General features: G+C 42.2%; 1 protein-coding gene across 2 annotated transcripts in view; it reads right to left on the bottom strand.

The window, feature by feature from the left end:
- Window positions 1-17,254, bottom strand: part of cdh4 (cadherin 4, type 1, R-cadherin (retinal)) — a 183,303-nt gene that overhangs the window by 68,447 nt on the left and 97,602 nt on the right. The window lies entirely within an intron of this gene.

The following is a 17,254-nucleotide window of genomic DNA, read 5'->3' as shown; positions in this document are numbered from 1 at the left end:
ATCCATGACACATCTGGCAGGCTTAAGATTAACCTGCATCCATCAAGACATATCTTGAAATATCTCATCCCTTCTGCTGTCACTTTTGATTCCCCGCTTTGACGTCTTTGGCAAAACAAACTGCTTATCTCTTTCTGAACCAGAATACACAGGAGGGAACCTAATTCTTTTTCATATCATTCTTTTCCCAAACTAGACAGATAGCAATGTCAAAACAGCATTTCCCTCAGCTTCTCCAGGGAAAGCATGAAGAGTAGGTCTAAAGCACATTGGGCTGACTGGGCCGATTGTGCTCTATGCTCTGCTGCCAAGCACATGGAGCACAGTCTTGAATGACATTTGGAGGGTTTTGCTCGACTGAGACAAAAGAAAGGGAGCTGTAAGGAATCTCATGTTTCCACACAGAAAAAAAACTATACTGCTATTGCTGTTTCCAGAGTAATGCACCATATTTGTGTGTATGAGCAGTATGATCTGGTTATCGGGGGTGTTTGCAGTTTTTCCGCTGCATACATGAGTAAAGGGGTTGGGACACATCAGACACAGGCAGAGGGATGATGCTGAGTGCATCAGTGCAGATTCTCCAGTGACAGCTGACATGAATATGCCATTACACTACACAAAACACAGGAGAAACATATAGTCTCACACAGACTATTAGGGAAATTCGTTCATTCCATTGCCAAATTTAATCAACACTCAATGCATCATTGTCCTATGATTCACAGCATGAAGCAATAGCATGAATGCTTAAAATGACTGATTGCTGTTTTCAACATGTCTATTATGATAACACACACACACGCACGCACAGCATTCCTTGTCTCACTCTACCCGCAAGTTGAAATGCATGTGCTCTGATCTTATCTCACAAAGTCTGGCTGCTGATAACAAGACAAATTGATTTCATAAATCATGCAGGGAACAGATCGCCTGTTATGAGCTATGGCAGCGTGATTTTTCAAAAATCCAGCGTGAAGAATTCTGCACAGCAAGCTTTTTATCAAGCCATCTATTTAATTTATCACCCAGCTTCCTGTCAAAAGCAGCTCCCAAACAACAGGCCAATAAAGCTCGGCCACTGCAGCTTAGCGTCACACAAATGAGGCCGCTTGTTTTCAACCTCTGAGTAATTACATGCGTAATGGGATGGATGGTAAACACAGTTTCGACAATGTGTGCATCTGTCTGTGCTGGCAAATGCAATCCATATTTTCATTTGAAAAAAATACGGCCCAGTGGAGAACGTCCTTATGTGAGTGATAAGCACGTGCCTTACTTTGGGGATCATTTATTGAGGCGGGGGGTGATTTAACATCAGGTTGTGACAATATGACACAGACCTGCTTGAATTGTCCACAGATGAATTGTGATAGCAGGCATGTATTATGTAAATGACTTCAATTAGCTTAAACTGAGCTGGCTAATTGTTGTCACTTAGACAGGCCTCTTGTGGTGCAGCTGGAGAAGCGAGGCTTAAGGACACGTGCACTGCAAAGCACTGCTTATAAATGCGTGTGCGTTCCCGCCTGTGTGTTCATGCGCGTAGGAGTAAGTTCAGCTAGTTTGAGAATGTCTGTCCTCAGCTGGTGCATATATTAATTTCAGTCTTAATTCTACAATGAAGCCAGCGAGGTCTCTGAGGGTCTGTTTCTCGCCTTGTGTGCTGCGGTGGTGCCAGTTGGCATGGGAACACATGTGGTCTAAGAGCCATTGCCATTGTGCAGAATTGTTAGAGGAGTGTCTTTGATTCTTTGCGAGGGCACTGGGCCACCTCTCAGTTTACCACTCGCCGCCTACTGGTATGTACCCCTCGAGGGGGCCGGGACCATGACCCTGATTCCTAACACATCTACTTACTTACTGTGAAGATATTCATAAATTCTTTGCTATTCATTAAAAAGCACATTTAAATCAGGTGGTAGGATCTGACCTGCCACGCTGCTAAATGGAGATGAAAGAGGCGGAAAGAGACGACGCAGAGACTACCGAGATTCTGATAGAGAAACTATGTGTGTCGAAGAGCGAGGGGGAGATGGGAGGATAAAAGGAAAAGGCAGATTACCGTAGCAAACAGAAAAAAATAGGTAGAAATACATTACAAAATATATAAAATAAATCCTAATTGGATCAATTTTCTCAGCATTAAAAATAAAATACTTAGTTTTATTGTAAGACAAGAGGAGCCTAATGTGTAAATGTAGCGATGCAGATTATTCGCTGCTGTCACATCATAAGATGGAAATAGTAACAGTGAATGAAGACTAACACTGTTGATAACTAATCTGTGCTTATTTATTGTTATTGTTCTCTAGTGCATGTAATTCGTTTTGTCATCTTACGCTTGGCAAGCTACAGCATCCCTTTGTACAAAAAGCTGAACTTGAATAAACAAAGACAAGGCTCCAGGGTGTTTTCAAATTTGACAGCCCTGAAGGTCAGTAAACCCACAGTCCTTCTTCAATTAAAAGACAAAAAATTACAGACATCTTTTACTGCAGGTTCAATGAATGCTGCCACTAGACGTAACTTCATCACCTTATCTGGAGCACCAGGACTGCACAGAAGAGACAGAGGAATGTGCTGAGTGCAGGTCCGGCCTTATATGTATAATCTAACTACATGTACTACACATAGCTCATTCACAATCTGACAGATTTAAAGTGTCAGTCTTTCTGATGATAAAATCACACACTAACACAAGGACATCGGACTTGCCTGCCAGATATCTACACGCAGCTCCATTCACCAGCCAAAATGTCTAAGGGTTAGGTGTGTCAGTGTGTGATTTTCACTGGGCTTAAAACACATATTTTTTCAAATTTCAACAAGCTAAAAGCGTACAGACCCAACTGACAACATGTCATAACCAGGTTTGGGGTACGGATAGTAGCTTATCCATAGTCTGTCATTGGCTTCTCTCAGTGAGTTTTGATTGATCAACAAAATGTCTAATAGGAGACGTCACAATACAACATTTCAAGCCACTGGGTGGCCTTGTTTACCCAGCATGCATCTCACTGTCAAGGTGAAGCCTGTCAGGAAATTTCACCCTGTTAAATATTTCAAGAACTCTCTGCAGCCTGAAGCTGGGATGCATTTCTGAATATATAACATGCAAAAAAACATGGACTAAAATGTGTATTAATGCATCTTTGAATATTCCATATGGGGAGGACAGTGTGTGGGTGTGGCTAATGTGCTCTATGGGAATTCTGATAGCTTTAAACAGCCATCTCATTCAGCTCAGAATAAGCAAACAGTGTAAACTGTATACAAGTTGAGACAATTTTGTCATTGCCTTTGTGTTGCCTTTCTGGTTAAGGCAACTGCATTCTGACTCAAAGATCAACTGTGTCCCTGTACTTTGCCTTGGTTAGTTGAGGAAAACACCACGGGTATTAAACCACCAACTCAAATGTGTGTGTATATTGTCTTTGTCTATATTGTAGCCTAGATATGTGCAAAATGTGTGTGTGTGTGTTGCAAGTTGGTCTGCCTCCATGTGTCCCTGTGTAAGCTTCTCTAAATGTGTACGTGCGTGTGCATGTATTATGTGTGTATCAGAGTGTGTCTTGTATATTTTAGTGCGTCCTGCCATCCACAGCGGTGTTTGGCAGGCTGCTGAGGCTGGTGTCATTCTGCTCGGCTGCCCTTCTCTGGACTCGAATGGCAGACAACATGCTGTCCAACAGAGCGGCTAGCGTGGCTAAAACAGGGCGGGCAAGCAGCCGTGACCACCGACCACCGAGTCCACCAAGCAAACACACACACAAACACACACACACACGCACACTCAGAGAGAAAGACACGGATATGCTCTTTGTCTCTTCCTGCTTGTAGATCTGCGACAATACCCTAGAGGAGGCCAAAACAGCTCTTGTATGGAAACATTACATGTGCATAATGTAGATGGCAGGTAGCAACTCTGCACAGCCTGCTTTGTGCATCCACATGGAGCATGCCTCCCTCATCCCTCTGCACCCGCCTACAACATGTTCACCTGTCGACCGTACATGCCTCCCCTCTCCTCCCTCCCTGGTGGTCTCTCCTCTTCCTGTCACAGTCTCTTTCCTGTCTCCTCCACTTCCCTGTTTCCCAGTGTCACTGCTCCCCGTCCTCCTTACTTCTTCCTGTCCCTATTTCCTCCCTGTTTAACCCACCACTCCCCTGCCAACCCCCTCCACCAATCTCTGTCCTGCTCTTGTATTCCCTGCAGACTAAGGCATGTTCTCCCTGATGCAAACCAGGACAGCCAGTCTGAGCCAACAGCTGAGCCAGACATAAAAATGGGCACCCTGTTGGGTTAGTTATTACCATTGTTAAAGTGAGCTGAGAGGATGGCACAAAAAAATACTAAAAAACTAAAAAAGAAATAAAAAAGGTCAAGATCACGGTCAGTCTGATTTTAGCATTTACACACTTGTTAGCTGGTTTTAGAATTGATTATAGGATTTTACACATAATATTGTAAGACTTTGATGGATCTTTTTATAGACCTGCTTTTATCTAACAACCTTTATTACGGTTCTTAGCCTCCCTTTTATGATTTTTGCTTTTATTCTGCATGTCTCACCCTGTAATATTGTTTCTACTGTTCATTTGATCAGTTTTTAATGAGTTGAAACGTGTTCTTGTGATTTGAAAGGTCTATAAATAAAGATTATGATATGATTAGCTACAACTTCTAAAATTAGATGTCTGACAGCAAACACACTGTACATAAATGGGTGGATGTGGGACAGAAAATGTCCCCCTTTATGCAGTTGACACAGACAGAAAGTTGAAAGTCTCACTCTGGTTAGAGAGACAGGTATATCACAAACGGAGCTGGTAAATGGATCCAGACTGAGCATATGGAGCTCCTTTCGTTAAGGTGCTGTTCATCCCAGTCGTGGCACAGTGCTAAGTAAACATTCCCTCTGGTACCCTGCTGCTTTTCTCAAGCCAACGGGAAAATCAACGCCACCCACTCAATTTGCAAATAACAGTATTTTTGCCAGGCTGAGGCTGTGATAGACAGCAGCACGGAGCGCAGTGATGAGTCAAATAACACTGCTAAAATACAGAACATACTGTATGTAAAGGCTGTAAAGAGTATGGGAATATCTCATTCCAAAAAAAAGGGACTGTGACTTCTGTGTATTTTGTGTGCATGTTGCAAAGCAATTTGATAGGTCATAATTATTTTCCCATATAATCGTAGCTTTTATTTTTGTAAGTTATTATTATTAATTTCATTTCAAATGACAAATCTGATTTTACTCAACAGCATTAAGAATTAAAAATGAATGAAATACTAGGATGCTCAAGCATTTGTTTTAAAGTACTCTGATAAGAAGTGCCACTCACAATAAGCTGAATTAATTTTTTAATGATATACTGCATCAAATGTGTCTCAGTATAACAAAATACAAAAGCTTAATTTGCTAACTGAGAGATTAGACCCTTGAATTTCACATGGAAATCCACTGCTGATAGCGATGGACTGAAAAAGGTTCTGTGAAAAACCTGAAACAGCCTTGTTGACTGCCAAGCATTTTAAATTTTTTTCATTGGGGAAGTACAAGGTTCTGACGAACTACAACAAACCCTAAACGTGCATGTGAGCCTCCATTGTGAGTTTAAACTTGAAAAAAGACTGCTCGTACAAGGTTTACACCTGACAGTGACATAGCAGCTAAAAATCTACTCAAGAGACATTTGAGTTGTTATATTCTTTCCAACTACCAAAGGCAAGAGAAATAGGAAAAGTTTACAGCTTTCAGTGGGCGGTGAGGTAGCTGCAGTAGTAACAGGTATGATTGGCAAGTAAAGATGTCAAATCTATTTTGATGTCTGATGTCGTGATTTAGCACGACTTAAGCGCTGCATCTTGTGAGTCTGTAGTCAAACCCGAGGCGCCCCATGCAGTACATCCACAATCCTTGAAACTCTTTTGAAATCCAGCCCACTGTGCCCCCACAGGAATGCTTATAACTAATTCAATTTACATGCTGCTGTTTTTAAAACACTGCAGGTACAATGTGACTTTCCTGAAAAGGCTTTTTTTTTTTTTTTTGCCGCAGTTGGAAATGAATTTCTCTGCCTCTGCAGTTCTCTGTTTTAACAAAAGCCCACACAGTTCCCTCTGACAGCTCGCTCTCACAAAAGGAAACCACTGCGACTCAAGTGTGTGTGTGTGAGTCGCTGTGTGTGCCTATGCGTGCGAGGGAGCCAGAGTGAGAGAGATAAAAAGACAGAGTGAGAGAGAAGAGGGACATTGGAGTGGGAGTGTGTGACATGAGCTCTTTGCATATACGATTATTACAGCTGATGCATAAATGGGTATGGGTGTCATCGTTTCACTGCGCTCTCATGAGTGTGTGTGTGTGTGTGTATGCGTGGGAGAGAAGGTGCTGTCAACCTGCATTTGTGTGCGTCAGTGCTCATGTTTCACTTTTTAAACACCACATGCTTGTTATCTGGTTCTGGCGCACTTACGGGGCTGAACAAAACCTTGTCACATTGTTAGTGCACTGCCACATCTATAGGGCCAACATCCACCCACAACCCCGCCGCCCCCACCCCGTCACCCCTTTGTTTTCCTTCTGTCACCTTCCTTGTTCTGCAGGTATATGGATGTAACAGCTGTAAGAGAAAGCCCTCCTGCGTTGGAGCCTATGAGCCTGTCAGGATACAGAGAGAGTCTTTATACTGCAGAGCTGTCTGTAATGTAACTGCACCCATACAGGATGTTGTGTGGGCCACATGCTCTGTGGGGTTTTTCAAAGGTTGTCACAGTATTTCAATGGATTATGAAGATTTCCTCACAGATATTGGTTTTACTCTCTTGCACATCATCGCATTACACAGTGAGTTTTGCTCTACATTGTAGCTTGAGTCTCAGAGTGTTAAAGTGCTGCTGCAAACACTGTCCCGTGAGTTTTGGCCCGGGCACTTTTGGGTAGAGCATTTGGGTTTTGCACATCCCCGGCCTCTTGCTCTTATCTCTGCATTAGCCTCCTCTCATGGGCACGGGCATGAGGAGGCTTGAGGAATGAGAAAGGGGAAAGAGGCAAGATAAAGAGGGAGAGCGGGAGCAAAGCAGAGCGGATGCAATTAAAAGACTGGGTCACAGATCGCAGTGCCAAGCGTCAGTGTGATTAATACACCACCATTCAGCCCAGGAGCTTTTCTCCTCTCTCTGTGTGTGTAGTGTGTCTGGGTTGTTTGTGAGTCTGTTATCTTATAGGCATACCACAGCTAGAGGGCACCAGTGTGTCTCAATACGTGCTATCCTCAGGTGTGCCAGGATTAACCCTTTTTAAGGTTATGTCAGGGATTCTGGTGACCTGAACAAACAGGTTTGAAGAAATGATCTGTCTCTGTCTGACCTGAGACAAAACAATCTAACATCCAAGCTAAAAGACTTTTTTCTTCAATTTGCCTATTACAACAACAAAAAACATGGAAGTAAAGCCGTAAACTGGCTTTAAAACTTTTGATAGAAGAGTATTTTGTAACTGGACAATCTTGAAATATTGCATACAAATACTTGCTAAACTTCACAGGTTCACTCTGTTGTGAACTTTAATGAACACCCACTATCCTTGAATTTTTTTCCGTGCCTTTTGGCTGACCATCTCAAGAGAAGCTACCCACTAATTTCAGACCATGCCAAATCAGTCAAATCTGGCTCCCAATCAATCCATCCTCTGCAATAAAAAAAAACACATTAAAGGCAGCAAACAACCCTGATTGAGCTGGTGGCCCTTCCCAGAGACTTATGGTAATGAGAAATGTTCCTTCTTGAAACTCAGCAAGCTGCACAAACATATCAACTGAATCTTTCTTTTATTTCTTTCATCTGGCTCCCACTCACCAGACCTTGCCTTCAAGGCTTCCCCTTCGATTTAGCGTGAGCAGAGAAGGAGCCGCGCTTTATCACAGCAATATCTTTTTTAAGGAGGTGAAGCGAAGAAACTGCCTCAAGGCTACACGCTGTCTGTTATCTCCCAGTACAATATAATAATTTCACATAGCCCAGAGCGAGGTGGCAGGACCTCAGCTGGGCCAAGTGACAAAAAGGGGAATGTGAGCAAACTAGGGGCAAGGATCAGGGGACAAAAGGGGCTTCCGGGAAATATCTGTGACTCTCACTCAACCGTATAATGACTGTAATGAAAACCCATTATTTTCAAGAAAGTTTTTTTTTTTCCTAGTGTGAGTCACATTGCCCCCACTGCACACATTTTACAGTGTAGAGAACAAACTACGGGTTTTAGATTACGGTTACACTTTTATCAGACACTGCAGAAATGCCGGCCATTTGAATGGCAGAGACATTACGGCCAGGTGAGTAAATGAGTCTGGTTACAGTACATAAGGCAGTGCTCAGTCTGTGTCCAGTGTTTATGACTGCAGCACATCTTATCTGGTTATTTTTAGTTGCTCTTGATTACCCTGGAGACTGGCCCTAATAAATACTATTAGACTAAAAACAGTCTTCGTCTGCCTGCCCATACTCACCATCCTCAGAGAAACCAAAGAGTAACTTACAAGGTAATCAGCTTTTAATTTTCTCCACCCCCCTCTCTACTTTGGTTCTCCCATTGCATCTCTCTCCCTCCCAGCTCTCACCCTCTGTCACCCTTACTTGCTGACTGAGCCGACCAGCAGCCCTTTCTTCTTCTCTGGTTCTTTCTCTTTTTCCTTCCATTTTCCCTCTTCTTGTGATATTAGCATAAAAGTGTATGCATCCTTCCCTGGTGATTGTTTAGCTGCTGTGTTCAGCATCTTGATTTGATTTCCTACAATTGCCCTAATTAGCATTACAAATATACACTTAAGAGAGCAACAGAAATATCTGTTATGCCTGACAGACTAATTTAAGGCAATGGAGGCTAGAGGACAAGACAATACTAAATTTGTGTGATAAAAGGTGTATTACTGCGTTTCAATAATGAGGTGTCTTATCCGAGTCAGCTAAAACTACACTTTCACTACATTTATGTAAATCAATGAATGGCGTGTTTGCTTTAACTGAATAAAACAGCATACTGAGCTGCTGACAATGGGAACATATTGGATGCTCAGTGATGAAAGGTGTAATCACAACAAGAAACGTACCTCTTATCTTCTCTCGCTCTCTCCAGCCCAGATCATGCCTTCTAAAGCCAATGATTAGACTTAAGACAGATCTCCCTCATTATCCATTTCTCTCATCCATTTCTCTCTAATCCTGTCTCTACTCCAAAGCCCCCTGGGGCAAACGATAGGCCAGGGCCAGCCATTAGTCTCCATGCCCCAAGACCACGGACAAAACTCATCCGTATTTTTCCTAGCAGGAGATCAAGGCCATCTGAGAGGTCAGCTACACCGACTGCTATCACATACCCGTAATTGCCACACCGTTTCTTTTTTGACTCTTTGTTTGGGTATGCACTTGCTGTTTCAACCAGCAGGTCACTTTCTGCTCATCTGATCTAAGGAGAGAGACTCTAAGATGGGAGTGTGCAGCCAAACTGATGCTGAAGTAATTGTTTGGCCAGATACCTGCCCTCTCAGGCTGTAAAGGTCATACTGATCAATCAAGCAAGTAACTGATAAAAGTAATTGGTCTCATTATTGTCAACCAGCGCACAAAAGTGGCTATAGGTTAGTTCCTCCAGAGGGCCGAGCTCACAAAGCAGATGACGCTCATCTGAAGAGCACGGCTACATGGGCAATAGGGACAAATAGTTGTGAGCTGGGTGCTGATGTACTCATTATGAAGATAATTGCTTCTCCAGCTAATAGCACTGAGCTGTAAAGCACAGAGTTAAGATCAAAATAGGAATCAATGCATTCTGCTTCAGGCCCAAAGAGGAAACATTTTACACTAAGTGTCAGACCCACTAAAATAGAATTAAGAGGGAACAAACGTGTGTAAACAGCCTACATTTGGAGGCATGACCATGAAATGGATGCTGCTAAACTTTGCCACTATAAACAAAACAGCAAAGCTGCAGGTCATAAATCCAAAACAAAGAGCTGAAAGGCTAAAACGTAAACACTGAGGGGGAGCTGCAGAGTTATGTGATAATTCTCTGTGGGTTTCTCCTTTTACGTTACACATAATCATTGAATACATTGTTGATATATAAATATAATAGTGTATATATTGCAGCTTTAAGTGAAAGTCACACACTGCACACAGTAGACAGCAAATGTACTGTATATTGCAGTGTAAATAGCAGCACATCCTTTATGTAAGCTAGAAATATCTCTGTAATACCATACTGCAGCTAAAATATTTCATCCTGTGTAATCAACCTTTACACAATCCCAGTTTGAGTTTGGATATGCGTAGGTACTCAAACTTAAAAGCAACAAATCTGAGTTTCTTTCAACAGCTATTTGCTTTGAAGTCACCCTGGCCTGTTCCAGAAAATCAATTAAAAACATGACTAATACATTTGCACCTAACATTTTCCACTTTTCCTCTTTAGAGCGTTTGATGTCCCCTACTGCTGCCTAACACTGTGTAAATGCTGAGATCACAGAGATAGTGACGGTTGGAGGATTTCAACAAGGACCCTTTCACACTTATTCACTGCTTCAAGTGAAGCTCCGACCTGAAGTGAAATGAAATAATGAAGGATATCAGTAGACTCCTACTGTGCTGTTTTTGCACAAAACTCCACAGAGAAATCTAGCATGCCTCAAAAGCTCATCAGACGAATGGTTCAATATGTTGTCCTTTGAATGTCCCCTTTTGTCTTTCAGGCCTGTAAAGACATTTTACTGCTGGGTGATTTGTAAATAATCTAAAGCAGGTGCCTTTTCCTACTCCACCACTCTGCCCCTCCTTCCATTTCCTATAGAAGTCCCCTAGTGACAGTTATCAGAGAGATCTGCAGTGGTCCTTAATACGAGCATACCGCTGTCTCTTAAGTGGGCAGTGCTAAGCCTCATTGTCTGCTATAGATGTAGGAGGCACAATAGGAGAGGCTGAACCTCTTTGCTCAGCTATCTTCCAGGAGGGAATGGGAGGTCGGTCTCCCCGGGCCATGGCGCCAAAACCATTATTCTTATCACTGCAGGACAACTCACCGCAGGCCAGAAAAAACCCTTCTGAAAGGTGAAATGAGCGTGTCTCTCAGTGTGTGTGTTTACCACCTCCCCGCCTCTCTCACCACACATTGCTGTATTTCTCATTAACTGATAATACATCACTCATGACCTTGTGATAAAAATACATTAGCTGGAGACAAGTCATTAATCTATCAAGAATCAGGCTGTTTAGGTTATCAGGAGAGAATGGGTATACGTGTTATCGCACAAGTAATGGCAATAGACTTAATTGCCCTTCTTAAGTGAGTCACTATATATAGTGGAAGTGGTTTATGTGTTGTCTTTGGTAGCAAAGTTGAGTCTGTCACGTTTGGCTGTCATCGAGAAATGTGGTTTAGGATTAGCCAAAATGCGTCAGGACTGGCCGTCAGCTGACCAATCTCGATTGGAAGTGAACATACAGCGGGAAGAGCTCCATCATTGGTGCTTGTTTGAGAGGTGAAGGTCATACTGTACGTATGTTAGATTGCTGCAGTGTAGTAGTCTGACGCAGTATTATGAGGAGTAGGGTCTGATAGCAAAGCTGGACTTACTTGACCCAAGTATTAGATATGTAGCTCATTGATAGCACCAAACCGGATCAGACTGTGCATTAAAGGACCAGTGTGTAGTATTCAGTGGCATCTAGCAGTTTAGTTGCAGATTGCAGCTCCCTCCCCTCACCCTCCCCTTCCAACTATGGTGGCTGCAGAACACATGAAAAACGGCAATGGCCCTATCTACAGCCAGTGTTTGGTTTGTCTGTCCTGGTCTCTGGTCTGGACTCCATGGAAGGCAAGCTACAGCCTCTGCAGATAAAAACAACTAATTCTAAGATAGCAAAAACACAAAGATTCTTACTTTCGGGTGATTATACACTAAAGAAAGCATGAATATTATATTCCATTTTGGCCTATAGATCCTCCTACATGTTACACACTTGACCTTTAATTACAATATTCCCCACAGTCACTGTGTTTCTCTTAAAGTTACTTAATTACTTAATAAAATATAATGATCTACTACGAACTACTGAGATAATTGTGTAACAACTGAATAGCAGACTACATCAGTGCAGTCGCCATGTTTAGAAGTGGTAGGTTCCTTAATCACGTTCACGTACTCTGTACAGTCTCTATCCGTTTCAGAAACTTGTAAAAGAAAAGACCAGCCACGGTTGTCTCCACATGGTATCTCCACAGCTGTTGTGTCCCTGTGTAGTTACTGTACATTTTTGAGAGCTACACACAACTAAAAATTTTGTTTTCCCAGTTCCCTGGAGCTGTACCTCTACTAACAATTTTGTTGCTTTTTGGTCGGCCCTATTGACAACCACATTTCCACAAGTACTGTTACATGGATTACCATTTTATAAACAAGAAAGCTGGAAAAAATTTCAGACGTAAACTGTCAGCAACGCAGGATAACCCTCAAGACAGCACCCATCTTCAGACAGCTCAGTTTGAACAAAAGAGAAATTCAAGCTTCATCCAAAGCAGAACCGACTAACGGAAGAGGGCAGATTAGAAAAAGTAGAGGGCACTGCAGTAGGTGAAACACTGTTGAATACAGCTAAGTTACAGCACTGTTTACCTCATTCTGACAAACATAGAGCCTTTTTTCTTATCTTACTGACCAAATCTCATCAGTTTTCCAACAGTTAATGAATGCACCTATTTTAATGTTTCCTACTAGATACATTACTCTAAAATTAGTATGTTAATGTTTTATTTTGTCCCTTGTATTAAGTAGAATATGTTTAATCATTCTTGGTATCATTTTTCATTAATTAAATATGGGCTATAATTACGCAGAACTATTATCACTCCCATTACAAACAATTAAAACACACCATCCATTCTGTCGATTTGGCAACCAAAACCTGATGGCAGGTTGCCAGGCTGGCAAACCGCTTCTAAAATTTATTCTGGGGCTCTGGAGAGGTAGGCTAAATTTTGTTTTCACTCAAGCAAAAGAGAGAGACTGTACTGAAAACACAAAGCACAAAAGCACACCAAAGGCCTCTCTCCCAAAGAAGGATTATCAAATTAGCAGTTTAACAGCAGTGAATACAAGACAGTATAGCTCTTTTTACTTCAGTTCATGGTCAGGTTTGAGGGTTCTGGGTTTCACTTTATTAAACTAACTTGATTATCCAGCTTCCTCAGACAGGCCCCAAATGAATGAAAAAAGTAAAAAAAACATTGCCTTGTCCTGTATTGACTAAAACTTATGTATGTGAAAGTCATATGGGGATCTGGATGTGCGCGCAACGCACAAGTCATTTTTTGCAAATGCACTAAAGCTGGCGCATGCAATGAAATGTTAGTGTTAAACAGTTTTTCAATCTCTAAGTTACTTATCAGGATCTATTCACTTTATAATCATCACCCGCCCTGCTGTGGTTCTGCCTTTTCCCATTCACAAAGTGTGCACAGTGTTTACAAATATTCCACATGCTCACAAACCTCCAGGGTGAAAATACATATTGTGCATTTATATCAGGCAATACATTTTAGTGTGAAAAAGTATATTTAAACCTGCAAATCACCATGTAAACAAGTCTGTTGTGGAGGAATGTGTTCATCAGAGTCAACCGTACTGCAATCACAGCTTCAGGCTTTAAAATATCAAATTAATTGCTAAGCTTTATTTTCATGCCAAATCCACGGCTTAGTTTGACTTTCTTGCCAGCATCAATTTGTCAGTGTAGGTGTTTAACTTTCCAAACGGTGTGCCTATCTAGGCTAGCCAACAGCATTGCTAGTGTCATGCGCTGTACAGTAGCTTGCTAACCTATAACGTATGCTTAGACTCGAGCTGTCTGCTATGCATAAATCTCCGTCCTGCCGCAGGCAAAGAGCTGACAGAGAGGCAGATGAGGACATCCAGTGCAGTATGAAGGATGGTGGCAGCCGTTCCCCCAGGCCACGGTGATGGCACTACATCGATCCAGCCACTCCGGAGCCTGAAGTGCAGAGCCTTTTGGCTTTGTCAGCACTGTTCAGCTCAGCATTGCTCCAACTCCCCTGATCACTGTCAGAAACCCAGGAGTAAAATCCCAGAGAACAGGAAGAGAAAATGCTGATGTATCTGGAGCAATACAGGTGGCGCAGGATTGGCTAAGTTATTGCAAACTATTCACTAAAGCACTGCTTTATAATTTTCTATAATTAATATTTACTGTCAGGCAAGGAAAAGCAGAAAGACAGTGGAGTTTTTGGAGCTGTTCCTCCTTCATCTACCTCTAAACACAAGCACCTGTTTATCCTATTCAGCCTGCCAACTGGTCCTCAAGGAAACGAAATTCTACTAATCCACTCATATATTTACTCAGGTGGAGGTGTGCTGGCAGCAGTGAAGGTATGCACTGTTGTCTTCAGGCGGCCAGTGTTTGTCTCTTATGGTGATTCACTATGTAAACTACTTTATATCTTGTGTTATTAATCTCTCCAGTCACTTTGGATGTACTGAATAGACTGACTGAACAGAATCAATACAGGCCAGACCCTGGACTTTGAGCTTCATATTTTATTGTTACCTAGATCTGAGTCATAGTACAGGCAAGCAGAAAATGTCTAGAATCTAAAAGCACAAACCTCGGCACTGAAGAGGCCTTGAAGATAGACAGAAACTAAGATTACCTTTGGTTAATAACACACACATCCTGTGGTTTGTCTGGGGCATTTTGATTATGACAGTCAAGGTTTGGCATAGACTGAAGAAATGTGGCCCTGCACATGGATAGAGTAACCCAATGTTCAAGAATACAGGAGATTTTAAAAAACCTTTGGAAATAGCTGAAAGAGCCATTTCATATTTTGGGAAATAGGCACGTTTGCTTTGTTGCTAAGAGTAAGATGAGAAGAATGATACCATAAGCCAGAATCTGGTTAGTTTAGCTGAGCACAAAGGTACACAGCTTGACTGTCCACAGGTAACAAAAGCTGCCTACCAGCACATCCAAAGCTCACTAATTAACATGTTATATCTTGTTTGTTTGAACCGTACAAAAAACAGCAATTTTACATTTCACAGGTTATGTGCTACATTATTTTCTAGTTATTAATCATTAGCAACTTTTTTTGAGTGTTCACTGAGAGGAGCCAGGCTAGATGTGGCTTGTGTTTCCAGCCTTTATGCTAAACTAATTGGCTGCGGTTTCATGTTTCCTGTACATATATAAGTGGTATCATTCTTCTCATCTCTAGGCAAGACAGTGCCAAGTTTTATTAACTTTACATTTGTTTTCAGGTGCATCCTGGATTTTTCTCTAAATTAGTGCGAGATATTCTTGCTTCAGTCACATGTGTACAATGATGTTGACAGGGATAAAATGTGGTGGCCTGCCATTATCCAATTATACCTCAGGATTTGGGGGCAGAACATGGAGAGGCCCTACATTTTTTGACACACCCCTGCTTACTTCCAATGAGTCATTACCGCTATAAGCCTTCAGAAAAACAGATAATAACTATAAGTAAGTATAATAACTATAAATAAGAAAAATAAATTCCAATCATTCTGCCGGGACTTGTAAAACTGAACTTAGTCTTTCTGCTGTGTACAGGAAAAAAAGCTTTCATTCACCCCATAACTATTTGTGTATTCAGCAATAATGGTGCAGTGAAATCCATTAGGCACAATTGCTATGTTGGCATGGTTACTGTTTAGGTGGGATAAGCAAATTCCTGCACACCCAGGGAAATTTGTCAGATGTGGAGAGACGACAAATATCCATCTCTCCGCTTATGCATCAACATAATAAAGTTAGCTTGTTTTACGCTGAAGACAAATTTTGTGCTCTCCTGGGGACATGCATGACGATTCTGTATGTAATCTAAAGAGGCCTATTAAAGTCCTTGCACCTGTTTCCTTCACAACCTGCTAATTCTGTCAAGCTCAAAAGTTTTAAATTTGCCTATAGAACCTCAAGATGGTTTTCATTATCTCATCTGAGACACTAAAGACAGTAAATTATTTGTAATAATATTTGATATCTTATGAACTAGATAGGAACTAGCTGATAAAGATTTCATAAAAGTGAATTTATAGACATGCCACAATGAAATAATGGCACAACATGGCATTTCCCTCCATTGTATTGGAGGGGGAAAAAAAATTCTGAATAAGTATTTCCTATGAAAAGCTTGCTGAGAAATGTCAAACCTGCTGTCATTGAAGACACAGTGACATTTTTATTCCATCTTTTAAAGCTGCGATTCCATCTCTGCAAACAGAGGCCCTAATCTCTGCTGCTCCCCAACAGACAGAAGCCAGACAGATTAACTCAATTACTCTTTGACTTGAGTGAATGAAGGAAACAATACATTTCTCATTTAAGCCTCATTCTGTGTGGGAGCAGCGGAGGAGTAATATTGCAGGTGGAGGGAAGGGAGCAATGGGGAGAGGGCGGCAGTGCATGAAAATGAATTCCGAGGCAACCGACGTGTTTGCTCATCTTTTTTCATGCTTTCTCTTAACTACAGTCAGAGAGCAGCAGAGTGAGAGAGACAGCAGGCGGGAAGATGGAGAGGAGGAGAGAGGGCAGTAGACGGAGAGGTAGACGTGATGGAGTGACAGACAGGCAGAGTCGGGCAGAAGGGAAGAGAAATGAGAGAGACAGAATGGGGTTTACAGCTTCAGTATGTCAGAGTGCAAGATGAAGCAGCAAAAAAATCAACCAATTTCCACAGTGCTGACACACCCAAACTAATACCCTGCATGGGGCATTACAGTCAGCCTTGTGTATGAAACACGGTGTGACACATGTGGCCTCGGTATTGTCTGCAGCATCTGTTGCAGCGGCACAGATGGCGACGGCCATCCTCACCACTGCTTTGCCTCGTGGGAGATGTGGTCTGTGATGACGTTTTACTGACAGCACGGGCCATCTGTCAACACATGACGGCCTGTTTTCAACTTCCTTTTCTCCCCCATGAAAGTGGATCCAGACACACGGGGGTAGGTTGCCGTGTGAAGGATGGATATTTGTACGGGGTGCGTGAAAGGGTCAGGGCTGGGCGCTTACTGCGGCAGCAACATCAGTGAAACCCTGGAGCGGCAACAGCGGTGAAACCCCGGATCCTCAACAAAGCTCTGTCAGACTGCAGGAGAAAGCTGTCAGTGCAGACGCCTAAACCTTTACCACCCTTCCTTCTCCCTCACACTCACTCTC

This window comes from Dicentrarchus labrax, unplaced genomic scaffold (assembly GCF_905237075.1).
Source record: "Dicentrarchus labrax unplaced genomic scaffold, dlabrax2021, whole genome shotgun sequence".
In the NCBI taxonomy this organism is placed as follows: domain Eukaryota; kingdom Metazoa; phylum Chordata; class Actinopteri; family Moronidae; genus Dicentrarchus; species Dicentrarchus labrax.
Note: the sequence above shows the minus strand (reverse complement) of the source record. Positions and strands in the feature narration are given on the sequence as shown.